Source organism: Polypterus senegalus, chromosome 13 (assembly GCF_016835505.1).
Source record: "Polypterus senegalus isolate Bchr_013 chromosome 13, ASM1683550v1, whole genome shotgun sequence".
In the NCBI taxonomy this organism is placed as follows: domain Eukaryota; kingdom Metazoa; phylum Chordata; class Cladistia; order Polypteriformes; family Polypteridae; genus Polypterus; species Polypterus senegalus.
Genome location: NC_053166.1, coordinates 53209651 through 53237360, shown reverse-complemented (window position 1 = coordinate 53237360; position 27710 = coordinate 53209651). Strand labels below are relative to the sequence as shown.

At 39.3% G+C, this 27710-nt stretch overlaps 1 long non-coding RNA gene across 1 annotated transcript; it reads right to left on the bottom strand.

Annotated features, from left to right (window-relative positions):
• Nucleotides 1–621: 621 nt before the first annotated feature.
• On the bottom strand, nt 622–27710 carry LOC120542582. The gene is made up of 3 exons (XR_005636210.1): nt 27560–27710; nt 6388–6481; nt 622–726 (listed from the first exon to the last, which is right to left on the bottom strand). It is a non-coding gene; the product is annotated as an uncharacterized LOC120542582 (long non-coding RNA).

The following is a 27710-nucleotide window of genomic DNA, read 5'->3' as shown; positions in this document are numbered from 1 at the left end:
CACAAATAAATCCAGAAAAGTATGTGTAATTTAAAATGTATGACTGCTATTTGTTACCACAGAATTAAAAAATACCTTATTTTCGCTCATTTTATTCTCTAATCAAAAATCAAAATCTGAAAATTCCTTTTATTTTCGTTTTTTCGTTTTTGCTTCTAAAATGAAATTTCAAATACCAAAAAGTACACGGACCATGTACACACAGCACCCCATATTGACAGACAAAAAAAAGAATTTTTAAAATTGTTGCAGATTTATTAAAAAAGAAAAACTGAAATATCACATGGTCCTAAGTATTCAGACCCTTTGCTCAGTATTTAGTAGAAGCACCCTTTTGAGCTAATACAGCCATGAGTCTACTTGGGAAAGATGCAACAAGTTTTTCACACCTGGATTTGGGGATCCTCTGCCATTCCTCCTTGCAGATCCTCTCCAGTTCTGTCAGGTTGGATGGTAAACGTTGGTGGACAGCCATTTTTAGGTCTCCCCAGAGATGCTCAATTGGGTTTAAGTCAGGGCTCTGGCTGAGCCATTCAAGAACAGTCACAGTTGTTGTGAAGCCACTCCTTCGTTATTTTAGCTGTGTGCTTAGGGTCATTGTCTTGTTGGAAGGTAAACCTTCGGCCCAGTCTGAGGTCCTTAGCACTCTGGAGAAGGTTTTTGTCCCGGATGTCAAAATGCATCTCTTATGAAACGTATTTGAATTGCACAGTCCGAAGGTCTTGACTGTAAAAGGGAATTTAAAAAAATGTATAATAAAAGAAATTATCAGTGGAACAAAAGGTAAAAGTCCTGCTGAATTGTTGTTTAATTGGATGGTAAGTGGCAACTTCCCTGAAATTTAACATTTTCACATGAAGACTTGGAAGTAACTGATTGAAGCGCAAAGCAAAAAGTCAAATGTAAAATATAGGCAGGTGATCAAAAGGGAGCCAAATTTTCCAATATTGACATTGGAAATCATGTTCTTGTGTGACACAGGAGAAGGCAGACATATTCACTACACAGTTCAGGGCAACACCACACAAAGTAGTGAGCAAGACTGGCAATAAGGAGGTGGTAAAATTACCATCAAGGGTGCACTACATTCACAATACAACTATTGTGAAGTGATTCTTGGCTAATGAGGCAGCTGATCAAGAAGAGACAGCAGTTGATGAAAACTTCACAAAGGATACAGGAAAACAAATAAACAAGGACAAGCTGAGAGGTTCTGAACTGAGCTGGGAAGATACCAGTCAGCCCACAACACTTTATAGGTCTCATTGTCAAAGAAGGATAATTCAAAACCTGAAGGACTATGTGATTGAATGATAAATAAATCTGAATAAGGATGTCACCAGCACACCACAACATAGAAAAGAGATCTTCACTCAGGGTCCTAGAGGACCACAGTGGTTGGAGGTTTTTGCTTCAACCAATTTCTTAATTAGAACACATTTAATTGCTGCTAAAGCAATATGTTTTTTGGGGGCTTAATGTTATTTAACTCACTTATTATGATTCAGCACCCTTTTAAGCTACTGCATTTAGGTTTTGCTTCCTGTTTTTCTATAGTTAAATGCCATGTTTCATTATCAGCAAAGACTCTCTTCTAATTAGGAAACTGGTTGGAATGAAATCTTGTAGCCACTGCAGCAGTTCAGGACCATACTTGAAAATCCTTATTGTAGAAAATCACACTGGCCATCACAGACTTGTAGAATGTGTAAAGGATGTCACTACCCATATTAAAGGAATACAAATCTTCAAAGAAAAAAAGAGTCCGCTCTAACCTTTCTTATATAGTTACTCTGTGTTCCAAGACCAGTCTAGCCTGTCATTGATGTGGGCCCCCAAGTACTGGTAGAAGTGCACTAACTCCCTGAATAGTGTAACATCCACTCCCTGAATAGTGACAAGTGTAGAGACTCTTTGGTGCAGTGAAAGTAAATAACCAGTTCCTTGGTTGTGTGGATTTTATGTTGTAGACAATTGTTTCTGCAACATAAACAAAATTCTCCACCTGACTCCTGCACTCATCACGTTATGTCAATACACTCAAAATGTATAGAATCATCAGAGAATATCTGCAAATGTCATGGCCTGGTTTTGTACTTATAGAACAGAAAAAGAAACAGGAGTGTTCACTTTTGTTTGTGGTGCTCACATCTACAGTTGTACCCATAAGTTTACATACCCTGGCAGAATTTGTGAAATATTGGCCATTTGGAAAATCTAAGTAATCTTGCAGAAAGATTTCCTTTTAATTAAGGAGTGCGTTCAGGCAAAGCAATTTATTATCACATAACTGTGTGTGCCCTTTTAAAATCATAACGATAACTGAAATTACACAAATGGGCCTGATCAAAAGTTTACATCCCCTTGAATGTTGGGGCTGATAATATTCATACAGTGTCCACACCTGTAACCTCTTTGATTGTAATCAGTGTTTATGTATAAATAGTTAATTTAAATTCATGCACAGTTGCACTGACTTTGCTGGATACCAAACCATGGAGAAAGCAAAAGAACTGTCAAAAGACCTGCGAGAAAAGGTTGTATTTATAATTGTATAAATCAGGAAAAGCATATAAAAAGATATCCAGAGATGTGAAATTGGCTATCAGTAGAGTTCAAAATCTGATAAAAAAGTGAAATGTCAGGGGTTCTGTTGCAACCAAGCCACAGTCAGGTAGACCAACCGAGATTTCAGTCACAACTGCCATCAACTGATGACATGCCAAGAAAATCCCACAAGCCATTTCAGCTGAAATACAGGCTTCTCTAGTGTTGTTGTTTCAAGATGCACAATAAGAAGGTACTGGAACAAAGTTCTTTGGACTGATGAGACCAAAATTGAACTTTATGGTCACAACTATAAATGCAAGGCCTATGACAAAAAGTACACTATCCCTACTGTGAAGCATGGAGATGACTCTCCATCCTGTTCTGAGGATGTGTAAGCTACAGCTGCACATGTAACGTAGTGAACATTAATGGCAAGATGAATGCAGCACGTTATCAGAAAATATTGGAGGACAACTTTCGTCAGTCCAGAACCTGTGCATGGGACACACTTGGATTTTCCAACATGACAATGATCCAAAACACAAGGCCAAGTCGACCCTTCAGCAGCTAGAGCAGAAAGGTGCTGGAGTGGCATTCACAATCTCCTAACCTCAGTATCATTGAGCCACTTTGGGGAGATCTCAAATGTGCAGTTCATGCAAGACAACGCAAGGAGTTATGGGACACTGAAGGCTTTTTGCCAAGAAGAATGGGCAGCTCTACCACCTGAGAAAATCAAGGGCCTCATCCACAACTATCATAAAAGACTGCATGCCATCATTGATGCTAAAGGGGGCAATACACAGTAACAAGAACTAGGGGTATGTAAACTTTTGAACAGAGACTGTCTCATTATTTTTCTTATAGCTATGTTTTGTTAAGTGGTTGTGTTATTCTATGATGCCTTATACCTAGTTTAATTTGGATTTCATTAAAAGTAAATGAAATGTGTTTTGCCTGATCAGTCATTATTTTTTAAAGTATGGTACACATCTTACAAATTCTGCCAGGGTATGTAAACTTATGGGCACAACTGTATATTCGAGAAACGGTATTTGAGCCTCACAAACTGTGACTTCCCCCCAATAGATAGTTCATTATTCAGCACACGACAGGCTCATCAACCTGGATATCTCTGAGTTTACCCCTTAATATGGATGGCTGGATGGTACTGAAGGTGCTGGAGAAATCAAAAAACATAATCCTCAAAGTGTTGCCAGCTTTGTCCAAGTGGAAATAATTGCATGTTCCACTCCAATGTTTGACCAACAGGCATATTGCAGTTGGTCCAGGTGGTCTTTCATAAGAAGACTCACATAGTCCAGGACCATCAACTCAAAGGTCATCATGATGTGGGACATAAGTTGGTCTTTATTAATTTGGTGAAGAGGTGATTGCCTTCTTTAGTTAAAGTAGATTAGTTAATTAATAAATTAAATACCGGTAATAATTTATTAACAATGAATACATTGATTATTATTTTTAGGTAGATAGATATGGTAATGTCTAACTGCACCTAAAAGGACATTTTTTCCAATGGCTGAGGATAATCAGAAGGTACAGGGCTACCTGGAGAAGCTGGCCATAAAAGCAGTTCCCAAGAACGTGAAAGTTAGGTGCATATAGAGCACTTAAGAGTAGCATCTGTTGAAGACTGTTCTTCTCCAGCTGAAGTCCATTGGCCTGGATGTGTGGCTGGTAGCAAGTTAGGCATCGTTACTAGTCCAGAACACTGCTGCTTGCCTATTGACAGGCTTTTGCAAGCATGACTACATCTTACCAATATTGACCTCACTCCTTTGAAGCCAGTCTGCTACAGAATTGATTTTAAAATCTTGTTAATTGTTTTTAAATGTTTGAAAGGAATGCAGTATTGTATGAGGAAGTCAGGAGTGGCAGAGAGGTATGTAAGAGCTGTACAGGATATGCATAAGGGAAGTGTGACAGGGGTGAGGTCTGCTGTAGGAGTGACAGATGCATTCAACGTGAAGGTGGGATTACATCAGGGATCAGCTCTGAGCCCTTTCTTAGTTGCAATGGTGATGGACAGATACACAGGTGAGATTAGACAGGAGACCCCGTGGACTATGATGTTTGCTGATGACATTGTGATCTGTAGCAAGAGTAGGGGGCAGGTTGAGGAGACCCAGGAAATGTGGAGATATGCTTTAGGGAGGACAGGAATGAAGATCACTAGGAACAAGGCAGAATACATGTGTGTAAATGAGAGGGAGGTCAGAGGACTGGTGAGGATACAGGGAGTAGTGCTGGTGGAGGTGGATGAGTTTAAATACTTGGGATCAACAGTACAGAGTAATGGGGATTGTGGAAGAGAGGTGAAGAAGAGAGTGCAGGCAGGGTGGAATGGGTGGAGAAGAGTGTCAGGAGTGATTTTTGACAGACGGGTGTCAGCAAGAGTGAAAGGGAAGGTCTACAGGACAGTAGTGAGACCAGCTATGTTATATGGGTTGGAGATGGTGGCAATGACCAAAAACCAGACGACAGAGCAGGAGATGGCAAAGTTAAAGATGCTAAGGTTTGCATTGGGTGTGAAAAGGATGGAGAGGATTAGAAATGAGTACATTATATCTGCAAAACATTACAGTATGTGCAAAACATTCAACTATTCAACTTAAAATCTTTTATCGAGCACATCTATCATGTTTGAAATTGTCCATGTTTCCAGGGCAAGACCCAACCTGCAAACGTTGCGGTTGAGCCCCAGCTTCACTGGGTCACATCTTTTGGACGTGTACCAAATTAATATAATTTTGAACAAAAAATTTGAAATGCCTTTCAGACAGCCTTGGTGTCCCAATCCCTCCTAATCCATTAACAGCTGTGTTTGGGGTACTCCCAGATGGGCTTAAAGTGGAGGAGGACAAACAAACTGTAATTGTCTTTACTTCACTTACTAGCACGTAGACTTGTCTTGCTCAACTGGAAGAATCCTAACCCACCTCTTTTTTAAATAAGTGGGTAACTGATATTATATAGTATTTTTAACTGGATAAAAATTAATTTCTCACTTAGATGATCTGTTCAAAACTTTTTTTAAAACTTGTCAGGACCAAATCAATAATATTTTAGAATAAGCATTTATATTGGGGGGAAAAGACTCCTTTCTCTTTTTACTACTCTTAACAGTGTTGCTCAGATTGTTGGCCTTCTTCTCTTTCTCATGGGTGGGGGTTGATTTGATTTTAGTTCTGTTAAGTTTGCCTTGATTGTATGAAATGTTATATGCTTTTAATAAATTCAATAAAAATGTAAAAAAGAAAAAAAAAGAAATGAGTACATTAGAGGGTCAGCTCAGGTTGGACAGTTTGGAGACAAAGTCAGAGGCAAGATTATGTTGGTTTGGACATGTGCAGAGGAAAGATACCTGATATATTGGGAAAAGGATGTGAAGGATGGGATTGCCAGGTAAAAGGAAAACAGGAAGGCCTAAGAGGGGATTTATGAATGTGGTGAGAGGGGACATGCAGGTAATGGGTGTAACAGAGGACGTAACAGAGATGTAGAGGACAGGAGGATATGTAAAAAAAATGGAAGCAGTCGCAAGAAGAAGAGAATGGCCCCCTCTTACCTTTTGGAACTTCTTCATGTTTACACGCCAACAAGAGCACTATGGATTACTATCCAGATGCTCATAATAGTGCCAAGGTCAATGCTGGAGCAAAATGGGAAATTGGGCTTGCAGTATAGCAGGTCCGTGGGTTAACAATCAGGAAATTGTTTTAATAAATGAATAATTAATTGGCTGGCTCGATCTCTGTGGGTGTGCATGCTCGCGCAGCTGCGGAAGGTTGGCGGAGTAACTGGGGTGAGACGTACCTGCATGTGAGGGTTTGGTCTGTCTTAATTGCTTCATCAGCTTCCTGCGGCCTGTGATTGAGGCGCTGCACCCACAGAGGCATATAAAGAATAGCTGGCATGGGAAAAGAAAAAAAAAAAACTGAAAGCAAAAACTAAAGAAGAAAGAAAGGAGGTTAAAGGAATGGAAACAGGTACAAATGAGAGACAGCTGGTGCAAGATGGGAGGAAGCAGGTGGAGGTGAATGGAGCCCAAGGAAGAAGTGTGTGGCCGGCGCTTAGAAGGGAACTGAGGGGTCGCTCCTTTTGAGCATCTACGTAGCAGGAGTGGCCATTATGCTCAGGGTGTGTTCTTGCAGAAAGGAGCCAGCAATTGGTAGCAGTGGGAGGACAGCATGCTCTCACTGGGAGAAGCCAGGTACTGACAGCAGTGCAAGTGGAGCAGGGCTTGGCAGGTCCCCATGAAACACCGTAGGATTGGTGGGAAGGACACGGGCTGGACTAAAAGGTTGTCTGTGCTTGTTGGTCAAAGTCTCACCATGCTGTGATGCCCAATCAGGGTAAGACAAAGAGACGTCAGTTTTAAAAGGAAGGCACCAAGGCTAAGAATTGGAAGGACAGTTCCCTGCTTGCATTTTAACCTTGTTTTAAAGGATAATTTATTTGATTGTTTTTAACCTCCACCAGCACCTTCATTTTTATGGATTATTTATTTATTTAATTTTTGCACTGCACTTGTTTCAAACACCGTTTGTTTTGACTGTTTTTAATAAAAGCACTGGAGCACTTTTGCTATTACCCCTTTGCTTTGTGTGTGTGTCCTCATCTGTTGGTTCATCACTCAGGTACGTTATCGGTGGTAGCAGGTTTTAAGAGGCTCCTTAGAGCAACTGGGAGAGCGGAGTTGACTCACATTGACACAGGGACTTTGTGGTGGCTGCTGCCTCTCTTTGGAATAGCTTACCTTACTGTATTAGGTCTGCTCCAATATTAGTTGCTTTTAGGGCATTATTAAAGTCTTGTTTCTTTTCACTGGCCTTTGACCCCATAAGAGGTTAAAAATTATGTTTGTATATATTGGTTCATGTGTATTCATGATTATTAGTGTATATGTGTGTGTGGGTATTTTGAGTATATCCTTTATTTACAGGCTGTCATGATTGTGGTTTTCTTATGTGTATATATATTTTAATTGTTTCTTGCAGCTTATCTTGTATAACACTGTGGTTCAGTTTAAACGGTTTTAAATGTGCTTTATAAATAAAGTTTGATTTCAATTGACTTTGGATCAGTTCACAGAAATGGAGAATGTGTGGTAAGATGGCTATTGACCCCAGGTGAGCGGTGTGGGCCAAGCCAGTGGTGTGTATGCCAGTGTTGCAGAGCAGGAGAAAAGTGAGACCATGAAGGCACCAATTGGCCTTTTAAGGGCCAACTACCACCAATGTTTTCAAAGTGCTATGATCAGTTCTGTCTTTCACACCCCTAGGTATTTTATTTATATAAATAGCCCTCATATACCTATAACTCTTTTCTGCTCTCTGTACATATACTGCTCAAAAAAAAATAAAGGAGCACTTTTTAATCCAAGTATAGCATCAAGTCAATGAAATTTCTGAGATATTGATCTGGTCAGTTAAGTAGCAGAGGGGATTGTTACTCAGTTTAAGCTGCTTTTGTGTTAATGACATTAACAACAGGTGCACTAGAGGGACAACAATGATATGACCCCCAAAACAGGAATGGTTTAACAGGTGGAGCCCACTTACAATTTTCCCAAATGGCCCCTACAGAGATTGCACAGGTAGTCCAGGATGGCACATCAGTTCCTGGAGGATGAAGGAATTGATACCATTGACTGGCCCCCACGCTCGCCTGACCTAAATCCAATAGTACAACTCTGGGACATTATGTTACAGTCCATCCGACGTCACCAGGTTGCACCTCAGACTGTCCAGGAGCTCATTGTTGCCCTCGTCCAGATCTGGGAGAAGATCCCCCAGGATACCATCTGTCATCTCATTAGGAGCATGTCCAGACGTTGTCAGGCATACAAACAAGCACGTGGGGGCCATACAAACTACTGAGTATGATTCTGAGTTGCTGCAATGAAATTTCAGCAAAATGGACTAGCCTGGCATTTTCATTTCCATCACACGATATGGCATCTTTTCGTTCCTAACACATTACCCAGTTCATACCAGTAGCGATATCCAACAAGATTGTTCCAATTGAGATCTGATGTGTTTTCAAAGTGTTTCTGTAATATTTTTGAGCAGTGTGTGTGTATACTTTACATATGCAATTGAGAATCTTTTGCCATGGGTTTTGTTACTTTTACATCTTCTGGGGTAAAGTTTATTTATTTGCTATTATGCTTTTGGTACATCACATCACCATTTTGTTTAGCTGTGGGTGATGCCATTTAATGCGTCCGCCTCTAGGACATATTTCATGCGTATCCAGGGCATAGTTTTGCCTAACATAAAATCTGACACATTAAATACCAGCAGGACATATTCCTGTTTATCCTTGACTGGATTCCTCATATAAAATGAAACCTTTACTTCAGAGTTCTTGAATTTCTATTTATTCTTTAATTATTACATGCCTATTTAGATTATGAATTTGTTTTGTGTTTTTTGTTTTTTTAGTCATTTAGATCATTTTTGTCTTCTCAGTTATAATCTTCCTTTTGAAATTGACTTCAGTTCATTTTCCTGTCTCTTTTCTCTTTTCTCTTCTCGCTGTTCAGCTATATAACTCTGTCATATGTAAATCATAATATATGTACGGCTGTTTCTCTTTAACATCACATTGTTTAGCTCTAACTCTAGTGAACGGAGTTGAAACTCTTGAAATTCCAACCCCTCGATTTTATGGTTCGGCAGTTAGGACCTTCTTAGAACATGTAGGGTTTTTTTTTGTCCAAGAAGAAGTTATAAAAAGTACCAAGTTACTTGGTGAAGATGTGTTTTGTGGAGGTGTAGCCAATCTGAAAGCATGATGCTATATATCACCTGCTTAAACTGACTGCTCATTTAGTGTGAATTTTATTTCTGTTCTGGTTTTGTAACATGGATAAGTCCTCGAGATATTTAGTTAGTGTTTCGCCATTTTATTTAGAATCACGCTAGGTTTAATATTAGGAGAAGAAATGAATATCCAATGAGCAAGTGTATTTGAGAATTATACAGGATGAAAAAATATAAGGCAACTGAATACATCCTATCGGTGGCATAAATACAGGCAGTGCAAATGGGGTCCAGAGGAAGATTGCACATTCTCCATCTCTCTGTGTAGGTGTTCCCCTCATGTCCCCAAAGACAGTAGGCTGGGTTAATTGGCAACTCCAAACTTGCAGTCTCTCCAGGGCCCTTCCTGTCCTGTGTCCAGGGCTGCATAGATAGACTGTAGCCCACAATGATTTTACACTGGATTAAGGCTGCCTGAGTGAGAGACACAAAATATTTATGAACATAGGAGCAGGCTGGTGAGTGCTGGATTTATATGTCTGTGTAGAAAAAAGGTCAGGTCCAGATGCTTTCATGCTGTTCTCTTGCTGAGATGCGAATGCCGCATGCTGCTGAATAGCAGAGACAAGCTCAGGGCCCACATTTGGATGATTCATTTCAGCCTGCTGCTTTGTTTTGTTTTGATCGTTAAACCTGCTATAGGATTTATTTATTATTGGAATGAGCAGGTTTGAGAGATAAATGAGTCAATAAAAATACTGTAGGAGCTGTCGCTTAATAGGCTGGTTTATTCCAAAAAAAATAATCTACTTATGCTACATTCATAGTTTAACCACAGATGTTTATTTCCATTTAAAAATGTCCAGCTCCTTCATGCTAGCATGTTGACTTCCAAAGCTGTTTGCATCCACTCACACTCTTCAAATCACATAACTGACGTTAGCTAAACTTGCCACATTCGTTCACTGATTTGTACGGTGGATTAAAAAGAAAGAAGCAATAATGAAACAGTGTTTTTTGCTTTTGTTTTATTCCCATAAACTTTTTGCACTATTGTCAATAGACCACCTCAGAGTGGCTTTGACTGCCTTTATTTTAGGGAGTGAGGAAACCTATGGTATGTTAAAATGAATAAACAAAAAATGAACAGTGGTTTGATTCTTGTGAATTCTGAACTATGTTCACCATTTTCTGTAAGTGTTGGATTACTCAGTAAATCTGCACTTTGGGACTAGTGGAATGCTTAATAAATTCATTATGTGTACAAACATCAGAACACCTGAACTATCCTAACAAGAATAAGTGGATAAAAAAATGGCAGTGGTTCGGTCTACTGTTGTGAATGTTTAGCCTACATGGCAGCTCCTGAACTTTTTATCAGCTGGTGCTTATCCTTATTATTTAATGTTCAGTCTAGTTTTTTTTTTTTGTATTTTACCTATATTTAAACCATACCTCCTTCAAAATAAAAGGCACAGAATTCTGAAATTTGGCACTAAAATAAAGCTTGTATTTAAGATACTGATTGGGCTTGTCATGTTTTACCACTCATATTCTGCCCATTTGTGGTGGATATATTCATTTTCTAAACATGTTTTTTGCCATACTTTACTAATAAGTGAGAAATCTCTATTGTGTCATGCTGTTTTAGTTTGTTAAGGCAGTGATGCTCACAATTGTGTAGAAATGTGAGAGATTTCCTGAACATAATCCTCTGTGATGGACGGCCGGCAGCTTAACCCGGCCAGGATGCCCCTGGAATGGAAGGATGAGGGAAGGCAGTTACTTGTCGATAATGCTTCCCCCAAAACGCTAGATAGCAGTTCCCGTGGAGTGCAGTTGTACCCCGGATTCCCGCAGGGCACTATGGGACATGGAGTTTGGACACACAGCCCTGCTGGGTGCCATGGGTGCCGCCAGGAGGAGCTGTCAAAGGACCTGGGGACGTATTCTTTCCTTATACCTTGAAAGTACGAGGCGGTCATGAGGACAGAAGCCCTGAAGTACTTCCAGGCTGAAGAAAATCCCTGTTCTTTATTAGACCCTTAAGTGCTAGCCAGTCACGTGGTCGGAAGTACAGAAGCACTTCCGGGTCAAGGACTGTATAAAGAACTGTTGGAGACCCAGCAAGCAAGCTGGAGTCGGGAGGAGTGTGACACAGCTTTTTGGGAGGTATGGAGGAGAATATTGTATTGAAATATTATTGGTTTATTTGTGTATGGTGGCTGTAGTGCTTAAAGGGCACTTTGAAGAAGAAGAAATAAGTAAAAGATCTTCTTTATGCTTTTACCCTGTATCCACATATCTGACTGTTGTGTTTAACGGGTGTGGTCTATGGCCGGCTTGTCATCCCGGCCAATACCCCCAGGCCGCCAGATGGAGCCCTCCCTGCAGCATGGAGGTGCCCCAAAGACCAGCAGGGAATCCTGGACAATGGAGTTTTCATCCACAGCCCTACTGGATACCCCAGGGGTCACTAGATGGAGCTGCAGGGAGGAGCAAAGAATATTATTTGCCCAACGCCCCGGAAGTGCGTCCGAGTCACACGGACAAGGGGAATTACGTGCTTCCGGTGTGAAGAAAAAGAAGAGTATTGATCTGACCCGGAAGTGCTAAGAAGTCACATGGACTGAGGGTTCAGAAGCACTTCTGGGTCACGGACTATTTAAGGACTGTGGCAGCTCCCAGACAGCTAGCTGAGCTGGATGGTAGGAGGACAACGCGCCTGGGAATGGTGGAGAGTTTATTATTAGTGTGATTATTGTGTATTTAATGACTATTGTGGAGGAGAGGGTGCTTTGTGCACTGTTGTTAATAAATATAGTCTACTTTTAGACTTTAACTTGATGTCTGGAGCCGTGGACAGGGGTTCAAGGGAGCGATACTACCCCCTATCTGTCACACGGGGCAACAGTGACCTCTAACGTCCACACCTCCCATTATAAAATATGTGAGCTGCACATTTGCTTGTGAATTCATCTGTCACCTTTATAGCAGGGTGGCATGTGACAGTAAGGAGACCAGGATTTGCATTCCAGGTCCTCATTGTGCAGAGTCTGCATGTTCTCCCTGTGCCTGCATGAGTTTCTTCCAGGTGCTCTGATTTCTTCCCACAGTCCAAAGACATGCAGATTAAGTGAATTGGTAACGTTATAGTCATCCTTTGTTCCGTTCCTTGCACTTAATGCAAGCTGGGATATGCTCCAGCAACCCACGACCGTGGTCTGGATTAAGTTGGTTAGAAAATGACAAATGCCCTTTATAGCATTTGAACATGCTACTTCTTACCTTACTGATTTCAAAGTCTTTTTTTTTTCTCTCTCTTCCTTTAACTTGTTTTGCAGCTTAATGCACTGCAAGTAAGGAAACCCACACGCTAATGTGAAGCACACCAAAGCAAAACTACCACTTCCTGTCATCAGTTAGAGCCATGATTAGATGTTCCCAATTGTCACAGATAGCTCTTGACACAGTTGGTGCTAGGAAATGGAGTCCTGTTGACGTGATTGGCTATATAAGGTCATATAGTTTTACTATCACAACAAAACAGTCAGTTATTTTCAAACCTGCTTAGTCCTGAACAGGTTCATTGGGTTCTTCTGCAGCCTAATCCAGCTATCATAGGGCACAAGGCAACAAACCCTGGAGAGGGTGCCAGTCCATTGCAGAGTGGACACACACCCCAATCACACACTGGGGCCAATTTAGGATCGGCAATTCACCTAACCTGCATGTCTTTGGATTGTGGGAGGAAACCATGCAAAGTCAATGCAGGCTGGACCTGGGACATGAACCCTGGTCTCCTTACTGCGAGGCAGAAGCGCTACCAATGCAACACTGTGCCACCCCACAACGAAACAGGAAATTTGCATATGTTAGGTATAGTTTCACCTAACTTTTTATTACATTTGCTAAAACATAAACGTTCCAGTCAAAAAAATCTATGTAGATTTAAGAAGAAATAACAAGAAAAAATCTTAACAAGTAAGTTCAGGAAAAGTAAGAATTTCTTATGAATTAAATACAAAGATGTTCACAATGATTTAGACAGTTAAAAGAAGCTTTATTAGGATACTTTTGCTCAAAAATGTTACATGTAAAAAATAAGTAAACAACATATTTAATTAAATGAGAACTCCTTTGGTGCAGGAAAGAAATAATGAGTGAGTTCAACAAAACCTTAGGTGTAAACTGAGGACCTCTTTAACTAAAAGAAGATCTTGATGTTTTCCTGCATTTCTTGGAGGAAAATGTTTCATAGCAAGCACTGAAGAAATATCTCCCCAGCAGTGTGACATAACTGCAAAGTCACTTTACCTACAACTGGCTTTATGAACCAAGAAAGACTATTAGGAGAATAAAATACAAATATCATGTGAAACAGAGTACAGTGTGTGCCTACTACAAGTGGGAGAATGGCATCAACCCAGTAATTGGCAGATGCAGGTGCAAGTTGACTTAGCTTGGTTTAACCTTGGGTTCAGATTATGGCAGTAGTTTGCAATAATGCATTACATGGGCACTGTTCAAAGGCAGTTTTATTTTACAAAAAGAACCTGGAATAAATCTCTGGAAATCACGCAACATCCTGACAATGGCAATACCACCATTTCAAATGGTCTCCACCTCCTAAAATACAGCTTTAAATTCACACTACCAGCTTCCCCACACACACAAGGAATCACTCTGAAATGAAAATGACTGCCCCATTAACCCAGACAATATCCCCGGAATGATAGTACTCTCAGCATACAACTTCAAGGCATATTCTCCACTACAGACAACCCGCACTTGTATACTCCACAGTATTTCATGAAAAACACACTACGGCTTTCTTCTCTATCATTGACTCATAAGCTGGCAGCTTACAGTACTGAACCGGAAATCACTGCTGTGTGAATCCTCACTATTATCAGTTCTACAGCCTTACTCAAGTGCAACAGCAATCAATCAATTAATCCATCCCACTCATTTTATCCATGTTTAGGGTCATGGGCACTGGCAATAGCAGGTATAAGGAGGGAATCAGTTCAGTGTGTTTGGCATTACATTTACTTATTTGGCTGACGCCTTTACCCAAGGCAATTTACAGCCTTTGAGATACAATTGGTTACAATTCCTTTCATTTTTATAATTGAAGCACAAGTCCAAGATCTTAACCGTCAAGAGCCAAACACTGGCCATGCCCAAAACCCACAATTGTCTCATTATCCTGTTGGAGGATCCATGACCTGCAACTGAGACAGAGCTTTCTGATACTGGGCAGTACATTTCACTCCCGAATGTCTTGATAGTCTTGAGATTTCATTGTTCCCTGCGCAGACTCAAGGCACCCCATGCCAGACACAGCAAAGCAGCAACAAAAACATAACCAAGCCTCCTCCACGTTTCATAGTAGGTATGGTGTTCTTTTCTTTGAAAGCTTCATTCTTTTTGTTTGTGAACACAAAGCTGATGTGACTTGCCAGGAAGCTCCAGTTCTGTCTCAACTGTCCAAAGAACATTCTCCCAGAAGCATTGTGGTTTGTCTATATGCATTTTAGCAAATTCCAGTATGGAATTTTCGTGTTTTGCTTTCAACATTAAAGTCTTTTTCCATTCAGCCCATTGTCACTCAAAAAGCAACAGATGGTGTGATCAGGTACTGATGGACCTTGACCATGAGTTTAGCTTCAATCTCTTTATAAGCTGTCCTTGGCTTTTTGTTTGTCATTCTCAACTCTCTTTCTGCTCATTTTTTCTGGTGTTGATTTTCCTATTGTGGCCGTGTCCAGGGAGGTTGGCTACAGTCCCATGGACCTTGACCTTTTTAATAATATTTGCAGTTGTTGTCAAAGGAACATCAGGCTGCTTGGAGATGGTCTTCTAGCCTTTGCCTTTAACATGCGTATCTATCATTTTCTTTCTGATCACCTCAGACAACTCTCTCCTTTGCTTTCTCTGGTCCATGTTCAGCAAGAGTGACTACTTTTCTTCATTTAAATAGCCTGGATGACTGACCGCACAATTGGAGACATGTGTGATACTATCCATCCATCCATTTTCTAACCCGCTGAATCCGAATACAGGGTCACGGGGGTCTGCTGGAGCCCCAGCCAACACAGGGAACAAGGCAGGAACCAATCCTGGGCAGGGTGCCAACCCACCGCAGGACACACACAAACACACCAAGCACACACTAGGGCCAATTTAGAATCGCCAATCCACCTATCCTGCATGTCTTTGGACTGTGGGAGGAAACCGGAGCGCCCGGAGGAAACCCACGCAGACACGGGGAGAACATGCAAACTCCATGCAGGGATAGGACCCGGGAAGCGTACCCGGGTTTCCTAACTGCGAGGCAGCAGCGCTACCACTGTGCCACTGTTAGGCCTGTGTGATACTAATTAAAGTAAATAGATAGTCTGAAAAATCCCTCTAATCCAATTATTTGTGATCTTCCCTATGGGTAAAAACAAACGTGTCCAAGCTACTTTAGAATATCTGTGTAGAATAAGCAATATTTTATCTCATTTCACAGTTGCTTTGCTTTACTAAATGACATATCCAAGGAATGCAGGAATATAGGGGACAACTGTTTTTCATTTCATCACTTTTCAGGAGGCACACAGCACTTTTTCAATGCTCTGTAAGGGTTCCAACAGATGTGTCCATATCAACCTAGATTACATGGGGGTCACAGAGCTTGGAAGCTCAACCCTATGGAGGGATGTTGCCACCACCAGGGAGTGCCTGGACAGCTCCAGAACTGTGGTCCGCAGCACTTCCGCCATACCCGGAAGTGCTGCCAGAAGAGGAGCTGGATGCCCAGGCAACACTTCTGCCACACCCGGAAGTGCTGCCGGATGTTAATTGTGGAGTACCTGGAGTACTTCCGGGTGTGCTATAAAAAGGGCTGCCTCACTCCATTTGGGGAGCTGGAGTCGTGTGGAAAAGGACGGAGCTTGCGAGTGAGGAGATGGGTGCGGCTGAAGAGGGAAAAGGAGGTTTAGGGGACTTTTAGTGGTGATTACTGTACTGGTTGTGGAGTTGGGAAAAGGGGTTGTAAATAACGTGTGAGATTTGAGACATTTGGTGTCTGCCTGTCTGTGTTTGGGTTGGAGATTTCCACATCGTTCATGTCATAAATTGTCTGTCGTTTTCAATGACTACTGAGAACATTTCTAGTCCTCACATTTACTAGCACTTATGAACCCGTTATTGTCTTTTCTTTTCTGCCAGTGATCACTCCTAGTGATAAGTAGATGGAAACAGAGCCTGTTAAATTCATGTCCGCATATGACAGGTTGTCACATATCAACTTCCTCAATGAGACTAACAAATGTGACGTAAATACTACTGACTATGCATTGTCCAAGGGGGTGCTGAGCAGATAGCTGTCCCAGTTCTGCCAGAAACTGACATGGAATCTTATACAAGGATCTGAGAGCAACACAATTTTGTTATTTTTCAGTCTTCATTCAACTGTTACTTTTAATTTTTAGTACTTACAAAAGGTCTTAAATGTATGAAATACACTGAATTTATTATCCAGGGCTGATTTGCATTTGGTGAACTGTGTAGTACTCTGACTGCACCATCCGTTAAGGGTACAGCATAAACACAACTGTAAGCTGACTGGTAAGTGTGACCTGTGGTGGACTTCTGTTCGGTCCAGAATCTTAGCCTGCCTTGAATATCATTTCTGTCAGGATTGGCTTTGACTCCCTGTGACCCTTAATATAACAGTTCAAAGAAAGAATGAGCCGGAATCTGTATGTGTATGCATGTGAATATTGGGATGGATGGGTGCCGCATTCAAGGTTAGTTATTTTTTGGAGTCCAATGGTGCCATGACAGGTTCTGACTTTCCATGATCCTCGCAGGAAAACGTATATATTGAATGAATATTTGTGGCTTTATTTCATTGTAGACTATTATATTGTTTTCTTTACATTTGCTTCCTGAAAGGCAGAAAACCAACATAACTATTTCTGAATGTCTTTGTGACTGTGGTGGTGTGGCAAAACCTGAGTCTGTCACTAAGTTAATGCTTTTATCTCAGAGACAAACATACATGCTGCTGATAAATTGGAGGAGTTTAGTAAGCTAATATATGGTTCAAAAAGCCAGGGGGTTTCAATTCAATTTATGTTAAAAGGTAAAAAAAACAGTTTTGCATATGTGGAAAGAATGTAATTTTAAAAATGAAAATAAGAAAGGAGTAATAAAAAACAATCAAGAACCTAAATAAAATATAAAGTTAGCAAAACATCTGAGGCAGCCAGTAATAAAATATCAAACTTGTAACAAATACTTATGCCTTTTATCTATGCCGCCTGACAAAAATACCTTTATATTCTAAAAAAAAGTTTACTTTCAGTCATGCTATGAAAATACAGCCATGAAGAAAAGACTGTAGGCCGCAAAATGCTTCAGCAGGTTTATCTTTACCACCAGGACCATCTTAACACATGGGCACACTGGGCAGTTGCCTGGGGACCCCATGTTAATCTATGTATGTTGTGACTTGCTGAGTGGTTGTGTAGGTAGAGGTTCCAGTGCACTGCTTTGACCGGGGGCCTATAATGCTGTTAAGATGACACTGACCATCACTGGATTTTTATGAACATTGTTCATTACTGATTAACACTGCTGCATTAGGTGTATAATTATTTAGGAGACGCACCAAAATGTTGCACTAAATCTTATTCAAAGAGTATTATGGAGTAGTATTATAAATACTTAATTATTTGTAGCCTTTATATTTATTTAGGCATTTCAATGTTTCAAACTGGAAATATGTAAAATATTTTTTCATTCCTATTTTCACTAGATTCTTTGAGAGGTGAAACCGCTTTTTTACCTCGTAGTGTTTCTTCACTACAAAATATATGATTCTGTCTTCAAATTTATTTATGCACCATGAAAATGACTAAGCTGTCCATGGCCCTTAGTTCCCATGTTCTGCGCATGTGCTGCCAGTATACAGAATGTTCAAGCTACTTCCATACCCTTATCTCTGTGGCCTGGGTTTTTGTATTTGCTGTATTAGTCTTAAACGATACTGGGTGATATAAGGATAAGTGGATAAATAAATGCAGAATTAGGGTCAGCACGTTTCGTCCAGATGTCACCAGGCTATAATGTTCAGGTAGTATGCAATAACGTAACACCTTCTTTTACACTCCGATTTATATCGGTTTGTAGTAAAAAGCAGAGGTCGAGCACGAATCACAGGATCTTTACATTCCTTCAACACCAATCATGACCGCTATGCGGCGATGTTTGGTGATAGTAAAGTGTCGTGGGAAATCATACAAAACGTTTAGTGGACTGTCTTTCAAAACTTCAATAAAAATGCTAAACATAGAGTGTATACTTTTTTTTACATTGAAGGCACATAATATATAGAAGCAATAGGCACGTCTGGGAAATTAGTTTTAACCGTAGAGTTTACACGTGCACCTCTGCGCTTATGTGGCCTTTCTTGGAATACAGTATACCAAAGACGTGCACCGATACGGAAAACTCTACATTGTTCAGTTAGACGTGGGTACGACTGTACAAAATGTAATGGACTGAATCCGGCATCCCGTCTAGAGATGGCCAGGCTGTTTGCGAACCCCTAACAGAAAAAATGGACCCAAAATGGATGAATGAATGGATAAAATACACCTAAAATAATCTTAATGTACAATGTATGCGCCCATTAAGCCATGTTTGAGTAAACGTGAATATAATTTTACAAACATATATAGCCTATATATGGTGAAAAAACGCTGTTGCTAGTCTTCCACTAATTTTACATTTCACTGAAGCATTTTATTACTAACGCAGTCAGATATTGAAAGAATAAAATGCGTAACCGAGCCTACAGGCCGCTGCACGTCATATATTTCAGAAGAGCAGGCCTCAGAAAGACATCGGCAACGCGTGCATTTTTTAGCCATTAGTTTTTGTCGTGCAATAGGAGTTGTTGGATTCTTCAATAAATGGATAATGCAACTTGCGACTTTTCATCGTGTTCTCGATCAAATTGGTTCATGTATAAAATAAGTGCGAGGACTAACCTGTTTTGATATGTGGTGAATCATGATTTTTATTAAATATTCTGTGTTAAATTAATTTTATTGATGTACCTGATCATTCTTCAGAACATAATTTCATCTATAAGATATAAATATGCTGTGTGCATTTTATTGCTGTATATGTAAATTATGCATAGTTTAATCTTTATGGTATGATACAATTATCGCATTTCGACGCAGATTAAGTATTAAACACTTGAAGTCACCCCCATGCGTAACACAATACACTTGTTGTTCCTATGACTCTGAAGATGTTCCGAGTGGACGCTATAAAAGTAATTGAAGCGTTAATATGTAAAATTCAAAACAACGAATGTATGAACCAATTCACACGCGAATTAATTGCCTTGAGGGCCATCCACTTTAATGAAGATAACACAAAACGCTGCAACCTTTTTTTTCCTGAAGTTAACGAAGTGCCGCCTGCCGCCGAGAAGTCAGCAGTGCTAAATAACCTTGTATGGGAAAACCGAACGCAGCCCGCAGAAACCAAGGCCGGTCTATTTATAAAGATGTTTTCAAAAGTAATACTCTGTTACATGCTAATTCCAAAGATACAGTATAGAGAGATTATCGGATATCATCTTTCACTCGATTTATGTCTTCATGTTTCATACAAAATTGCAAAGCCGTGATGTTCTAAACAACTGAGACTTTTCAGTTACGCAAGATATTGGACATGTCCAACGCCGTCTCAATCCCGATATCTTTGCCGTTCGCAGTTGGTGCACTGAAACAGTCGCTTTTTTCCCCGGAAACCGATAGGTTTCGCTTCTTTGCATTACCATGTTAAACAAACTGCGCTCTTGATTTTTTTGACATGAAAAGCGGCGAAGAGACATCAATCACTGTATAGTAATACAAGCGTATATGAAACAGACTCGACGAAAACTATAAACAGCTGCATAAAAATGGGCATAACTAATTAAAACAACAGTTTTAATGCCTATACTGTACGAATATATCTGTTTTTTATTTCTACAATTACACTACCGCCAAATTAGCTGACTCGTAGGGTATATATTTATATTATCATATGTAATGAAAATGTTAATTGGAAATCATATGTGTTAGGACCGCGATCCTCACAGTGAAAGGCGGTTTCAGAAAATAAGTTGAACCGTGCTATGAATATATTTTTAAGAAAAAATTCGGAAAGATCGCAAAATGGCTAGTGAAAGAAATCTCACAATGCTAAAGTAACACTTAAAATGTACTCGTAAAAACATTGCATAGATTGATAGATAGATAGATAGATAGATAGATAGATAGATAGATAGATAGATAGATAGATCTTCTGAAAACTTCTCTTAATTTATTTGACGTTGGTGACCCCGAGCACTTGCAACTCGATTGCCCGTGGAAGGACGAGCACAAGGAAGGCTTCTGAGTGACAGTCTGTGAAGAGGGCGGAAGGACGGCAGTCTGCTCCCTAATGCTCGTGGCGTCGGCTGCACCCGGAGCTCAGATAAAATACCACAGCAGATTTCAACTTCCAACACCGATTAGACCTCTAGCCACAGGAAGTTTTTAGGAATCCCTATCTTTCTCTTTATCTGAAGTGGGAAAATGTGCCGAAGAAAGACGTGCTCTAACAAATGACACAACACCGTTAGTTCACTGACATCCGGTAGTCCTCTACAGACAAGATGGTCTAGACGGGATTTTATTGTCATTGCATTAAGCACATACAGAAACAGACAATTTTATTCCATCTATGCATCCGTCAATTTCCGAACCGCTTACAGTAATCATTAGAAACACGTATCTTAACTAGCGATAATTATGAACCAAAGTATAATAACTCATGTGGCTTCAGATATATTCAGTTAACTGCGTCCTTAAGTAAATTTATTTTCTGCATGTTCAAGGTGAAGCTCGCCGTTAATGGGCCAATACATTCAGTCAAGTGAAGTAGGCCTAAAATGCATTATACAAGATATATCAGACGTGTCTTCCTTGTTGTCGACCTTGTTAATGAGCATCCTTCCCACGTAATATGAAGGAGTCGTCCAGTACATCTGAGCGATTCATGCGTTATGATTGGCATTATGAACTTTATTGAAAGCATGTTTTATGTAATACATCGGGTAAAGTGATTAAAGCAATCAATCACAAATGAATATGGGGTTTATCGGAAGAAAGGAATGCCGTCAATAAGTGCAGTCGTCGGTTCTTTTGTTGTTTTTTTTTTTGTAACTTTTTTTATTTTTTGACGCGGTGGGTGGTTATAAACTACACCTGCTGAACAAATTAATGAATCACTGCGCTTTTTAGAAAAAAAAAAATATCCTTTGTCTTCTGTGTACAGCTGAGGTTGTCTGGTCAATTAAAGTGATTCAGTGAAAACTATTTTAATGTGCCCTTTTTCTATTTTAATATTTTATTTCATTCTGTCCATTTTACGTACAAATTCTGTTAAGTATTACTTAGTCAAGAATAGTGATAGACATCCCTTTATAGTCCTTTTGAACAATCAATAATTTATTATTCTAAAAAAATGTTTGGTGTACACATTGCCAGGACCGACATCAGAGACTCAGTTTTCAGAGCAGCGCTGACGAGTGTCGAGTCGGGGGTTTCGTACGAAACGAGTGAGTATGCCGAGTAGCTTTAGAACCAAACGGATCATGAAGACGAAAATCTCTCGCTTTTAACGTAAAAAAGCTTCTTCATCTCGGGTATGCATTAAACCAAAAGAAGTTGAAGGGCTGACCGGTCTCCTCTCGTTTGTGATACTTACGGTCCTCTCACACAAACTAAATCCGTCTCGTTCAAAGGTAGGGCTTTTGTGGAGCTAAATTTTAGTGTAGCTCCATTTTAACTTAATACAAAAAACAGCAGGTTGTAGTTTTAAACCACAGTTAAAGCACAAACACACGTATTAAAAATGTTATTTTGAGCAAAGCAAAATCCTGTGGCTATAGACAAATACAAAAGCAAAACACCAAGAAGAAACTGGAATTTTACAGAAAGAAGAAATCATATCTTCTAATCTGGTTTATCTGGTTATTTCGTTAGGCTGTTAGATCAGTAGTGATATCTTTAAACATTAAATTAGACCAGCATCAATGAAATATTTAGAATTTATTGTGATGTTAATAAAACACGAGTCCCCTTCCAAATACATAAATAACTAACTATTTTAAAAACACATTCAAGCTGTTTTATTGTCCAAAACATTATTACTCATTATTTATCAAAGCCCCAATATATGGGGCTTATTTTAGCGATGCACAATTCATTTCCTCAGTTGTCTTCAAAAATAAAACATCTGCTTTGTGTAATTAACCCATAATACCAAGAAAATGATTTCAATTGCATTGCATTAAAATAATTTTATGACAGGAGTAGAGTATTTGCTTTAAACCCCAAAGACGAGTGCATCCCAAATTACTTTTTTGTATCTCCAGTTATTCTGAGGACATATGATTTAAGCAGGGGTACAGGCCCTAAATTTTAATGACTAGCTTTTGAAAATGGGCGGATGCTTTGTATATCGTATCATGCGAACTTTATTAAATTCAGTTGGCATTAAAAACACATTAACCGCAATTATTTCAGAAATACACTTTGAATTCAATGTGAGCTAACCTTGCATTAAATCATCATGATCCCAAAAAATAATGATAACAACCAACAGAGTCCTGTCTTACTAAGTCGGCGGCGTGTTACACTCCAGACCCCGGCGCTGCCACTTGAGGTCAGGCCATCTGAATGAGGCAGAGCCTCGTCGGGCTGATCACGGCAGTGGCTTTCAAGTTCATTCACTGGGGCCCCAACGCCGGCGGGTTTTTCGTTCCAAACAACAGCCAGTGAATCATTTTACCTTCCGTGTATCTCACTCTTTATTTCGTTGCCCCTTATTTGTATTTTTTTTTCCAGAAAAGGCAGTGTGAAATTTACCGCACGTTTATAAGATTTTTTTTTTTTTTGCTGCAAGTTCAAAACTTAACGTTGTTTTGTCTTTTCTTTTTAATTCGCTTTTTCTGTGGAATGTTCCCTCTTCATTTTATTAACTGATAATTAATGATAGGCAGAGCAAAGTAAATAACACGGAATGCCGATATGTCATTTACACACTTTGGTATATCTTAAACAAGAAGAACATTAAAAATGAAACACTTTAAAGCAAAAACAGTGAATTCTTACCCAATCTATCATTCAAATTCCTGCTTCTCTCCGTAAATATTTAGCATATCCAATTTGTAAATTTTGTATTGACACCAAAAAAAAAAAAAAGAGAGACAATAGCTTGCATGCGCGGAACTAAAACCCTTTGGCACAGTTGGTCCCGAAGGAAGACACTCAGAACCGCTGGAACAGCAGAAGTCATAATCTGAATCTCTTTTATTTCCTACGCCTTGAGTATGTGAAAGGCGCCATATAAATAAAATTATTATTATTATTATTATTATTATTATTATTATTATTATTATTATCGGCGGATATTTAGCCGAACCCAGTTATCCAAGACGAATTACATGTATTACTTTTTTTTAAACACAGCAGCGGGGAGTTACGAGGCATACTCGCGGACACTCTGTGGATCGGAGGTGGGAGCGGAGCTAGCATTTGTGCATCAGACAGAGGCGGTCAATAGATCAGTATGTTAATAGAGCAGTTAATAAATTACATCATCACAAGGAAACAAGGGTAAAGGAGTGTACATAATGATGAGCAAAACAGTATATCACAGTACATGAAGTGACAATAGGCTAGGATCTACACTACTGTTACAGGCGAATCATATCAGACGATGCAATTCCTGGGCAAATAAACGAATTGTGGCCAAGAAGCGGTGTGCTTGAAGTGTAGAATGAGCACGCGGATAAAACTTGACAGACAGAAGGTTCCAGAGAGTGATGCTCGAAGCTAATGTAGACCAAGAGATGCAAAAGACGTCTAGGGAGATTGAGCCAAGTCAGGTGTTTGATGATCTCAGTTGGTTGGCTGGCTGGCTCAAATGATTTAAGTGACGATGACAAATAACCTGAAGTGCTGAAATTAACAGCTCTGTTTTCCGTGGCGCTGTGTTCTCTCAAATGATTTGCCTGATTCGATACTATTTCTATCGCCATTTCATTTACCCCTGATTACTCTAATCGGTAGACATGGTGATATTTCCATCACTTTGGCCTTTACCAGAACTTCTGGGCAAAGAAACCATTAAAAACTGAGTTGCTGTAATTCGGTCGAAAAGCAATCGTGGTTATACGTGTATGTATATAAAAGACAGCTCAAGCGTTTGAGCACAGTTTGGTTTAAGAGTGTTGAGAAAAAGTGTGTGCGGTGGGTGAGAAATAAATTATTGATGACGGATATTTTATGTTATAAGCTCCACTGTTATTATGTAGTTCAAGAAATGTTGACTTCACTTGGGCATTGGAACCTTGCTGAACATGACTTTAGTTTTTCAATTTTTAAAACCCCATTAATTGTGACTGCGAATAATCACTAAACAATACAAAAAAATGGGTATACCTATCTTCATGATCCTATTTTCTGAACTGGTTTAATTGCTGGTTTGATCTCAAACCAACACGCCAATCTTTAGGACAGGGGTACGCAATTTCTGCAGGTTTTTGTTTAAATCCGTTTAATTACAACCCATTTATTTACTAATAAAGCAATATGCCTTAGTTTTAGTTAACTAGTTAGTTACGATTTAGAACCCTTCGTGGCCTATTTTAGTTTTAAACAGCTGCATTAAGGTTTTAGTTGATGCTGCAATTACTTAACCATCAGTTAATAATGAGATGCAAACGATGAAGGAATCACCAACATTACAGCTAACTTGCTTCCATGTAAACATGTAGCTGTGTTAATATTTTTTTCATATAAATGAAAGAGAATGGAAGGATCAAGAGGTACAAATCTGCTCCATGCAGACCACAATACTTGGATATTTTTTTTTCAGGAAACGAAAAATCTACAATGTGCAAGCTTTGTCTTGGAAGAATGAAAGCACTAATAAGCCAATTAAGATTTATTATCTGTTATACCTGCCTTCTAATTACGAAACTGGTTATAATGAAAACCTGCAGCCACTACAGACCTCCAGGACTAGAGCTGAGTACCCCTGCTTTAGGTTGTGAAGAAGCAAACCGCAAACCTGCGAAATCCACTGACTGTGATCTGGCCAGGAGTTGCATCTCCCGGCCCGATGGGGCAGCCGCGCAAATCAAATTGCGCAACCAAAGCGACAATGTTAATAGTAAATTGTGCTTCGAACTCAAAAAAAGAAAAAAAAAAAAAAAAGATATTAACGCTAATATATCTGAGGTGTGTGTATATATTGAAGATGTATCAGTCACTTTGACAAGAAACAGTTTTCCTTAACGAGGCCGACTGTTTACCTAATTCCACATAGTTATTGCTTCAGTGTGGCTCAATTGTTGATTTAGTAGTGTCAAGGAGAACTAATGTTCATTTTTCAGAGCGTTCGCACCAGCAAAGCTATAAACAGCGATCAAAAATTCGAGACAAAGAGCCTTTCGATGTTCAGTTACAGTACTAAATGTGATGCATTGTTACAGATAAAGAGGACGATAACTCCGTCTGTCTCCTACTGGTGTCTCCTGGGGCTTTAATGAAGCCTCTAATTATCGCTCAGCGCACCCCTCAGTGTATATGTTACACGACGTGGACGCTTAGCGTCATTAAATGACAGTTGCTTGAGTTGCTACCTCCGCACTGGAGTCTTCCAGCATTTATTTTTCGTGAAACAAACATCGCACAAATAAACATCAGACAATAAGTGACACACGGGATTACGTACTGGACAGTCCGGAAAGCACGGATCTGAAATTTGCGCTAAAGTTTATTTATATGAATTGTTTTTTGTCCCTTAACGAAACGTATAAATCTAAATGCACGTTCTATATTATATTGTACAAACCGTGCACCGTGAAAATAAAGAAACAAATAACTTAATAACTCTGATTTTGTGCTGCAAGCCTTTCAGTCGTATATGGTCCCTGTTTAAAATTTAAGTCGATTTAGCATATTTTAAAATGCAGCGGATGTTAAAAAAAAAACTTTAAAAAAATATACAATGTATAAAATAATATAAAACTACAATAAATAAATAAATAAAAAATAGAATAACCAACTACAAAAAAACTATGAAACAATGTAACAATCCTCTGGTTAATTTATGAGATAAAATAAGGGTTATCTAATATTACAATTTAAAAGATTAATTAATTTTTCGGCACTTGACAATTCCATATTTTTTTAATAGCCATTGTAAAAATATACATATTTTGCAAACACAGTGTACATGGGAAAAAATAATGTTTAGTTTAGCTTTCAACTGTGTAATTAACAGCAAAGCTGAATCAAGTAACACTGCTTCATAGTGGCCTCTGGAGATCCTTTTATATAATACTAGTCTTCTAAGTGTGAAGAGACGTTTCTTTTTAAACAGGAATTTTAATTGAAACGGATGTGACTACTTCAGATGTTAAGAGCACCTTATCCCAGATAATAAAGAGTACCAGTCCAAAACGAAAGTGCCGCTTCAGGTCTTGTGTCTCTTTTAATCATTAGTAACACTCTTAAGCAATGATCCAAATAAATTGGGCACATTTCGTATCTTCGGCATAGTACTGTACAAAAATGAAAATATTTAAAAGTCGTATAACTGAATAATTTTAGAATTAAGTTTCATTACTTTGGGGCTTTCAGTACACAATGCACTGTTTTAGTCTCATTACGTTCGGACTGCAAGTGACAAACTGTACAAATGTATTTTACAAATATGCGCTATAGAAAGGGACTTTTTTTCTACAGTTATAGTTTAATTAATTATTTCCTCGTTCAAGGATGAGCAAAGGCTTGATGTGAATTACCGCAGGTATAACATCCAGCTAAATTAACCGATTCAGTTATTAACATTAATAAACAAACGTACAAAATTTAGATTAAGTATAACACTCCTTGTAAGATCTCAAGATACTTATTCGATTTTCCCTTCTATTTTAATTTACTACCTAAAAACTTCATGGCTTATGATCTATAAATAAGAGAAACAACAGAAAAGGGTTAAATCCTAATCGATTTACATGTTCAGGTGTCAGATCGCCTTAAATGTGTTATAGTGCTATGGCACTGAACAGTGAAGAGGATCCTGTGGTTACTTACTTTTACTCTGTCGCCTTCTCATCTCTAAGACCCTAATATCAGTCTCGCTCTAGTTACTGACAGTTTCATTTTCAGGTAGATACGGATGCTTCCTGCCTCTGAAACGCTTACCGAAACCATTGACAAAACCTCAGGCAGGCTGGGAGAAGCT